The sequence below is a fragment of the Gigantopelta aegis genome, chromosome 8 (genome assembly GCF_016097555.1).
Source record: "Gigantopelta aegis isolate Gae_Host chromosome 8, Gae_host_genome, whole genome shotgun sequence".
NCBI classification, from domain to species: domain Eukaryota; kingdom Metazoa; phylum Mollusca; class Gastropoda; order Neomphalida; family Peltospiridae; genus Gigantopelta; species Gigantopelta aegis.
Window position 1 is genome coordinate 25,067,325 of NC_054706.1, and position 1,401 is coordinate 25,068,725.

Sequence of the window (1,401 nt, forward strand, 5' to 3'; positions counted from 1 at the left end):
CTGACACTGTTTTAGATTTGAAAGGAAGGAATCTTTTATTTAACAATGCACTCAAGTCATTTTAATTACGGATATATAGAGTCGGACATGTTTAGGGATCACACAGATAATATTAGGGAGGAAACCTGCTGCTGTCACATAATGGATTACTCTTTCCGATTAACAATAAGGGATCTTTTATATGCATCAGCCCACAGACAGGATAATAAATAGTGTAGCATTTGTTACACCAGTTGTAGAGCACTGGCTGGAATGAGAAATAGCCCTATAGGACCACCAACAGGAATCAATCCTAGATCGACTGCATATTAAACTATGTCCTGGCCTGCATGGGATTAGGCGATTAAAATATTAATGGCAATTTTTATGTATATATATATAAAAAAATAATGCTACAAAATGTTCTGAAGATGGAACCACAAAGGTGAGGGACCAAGTAACTTTGAGATGTATCCGGTTTAAAAGGCTAAGTTCTGTACTAATATTTAAAAAGGGATGCTGTAGCTAGAGGGAGCAATGTATGTGTGGTCATGGAACATGTATGGAAACTAAATTTAGGTTCCTCCATTTTAATACAATGTGTTAATATGTATCCGATATCAGCAAGTTTAAGGAATAAAAAAGGACTTGATAAAATTAATAGTTTTAAAGTTTTTGTAAAGTTTTCTAATAAGATACTTGCTTAAATTTATTGTTGATGAAAAGCCTTACAAATGAACCAGTAGACAAGTCTGATGTGTTATATATATATATAACTACTGTCTATATATTGTCTACTGGTTGTTCATTTGTAACAAATGTTCATATATATATATATATATATATGTGTGTGTGTGTGTGTGTGTGTGTGTGTGTGTGTGTGTGTGTATGTGCATATATATGTACATATATATACATATATGTATATATACATATATGCATATATATATATATATATATATATATATATATATATATATATATATATATATATATATATATATATATGGGTTATTTAAAATTGTTAAAAGAAATAATTTCCTTTAACAAAGTGTAGGCCAATTATTTCTTTTAAACAGTTTTAAATAAAAAATATAGGCCTACTCGTTTTATTTTATTATTTTTATTTGTGTGTGCGCGCGCTCGTTTGTAATGCTTTACTTGAAATATGGACCAGACGCTTTAAAAATACATGGACTAAAAATATTTATTCAGGTGAAAAGAAAAAAGAAAAAAAAGGAAGTTTGCTATAGTTTTGAACTCGGTCAATCGTCAAATTGTATGGGTGGAAAGAGTACATGTAGCTATGTAGAATAGCGTTCCCGTGCTACAAGCGGTAATTTAAGCACGTGTTGGCCATTCTTTGCTATTCACGCTACGCTAGTTCGCTTTGTTACTAATGGCCATTATGATAGACTTCTG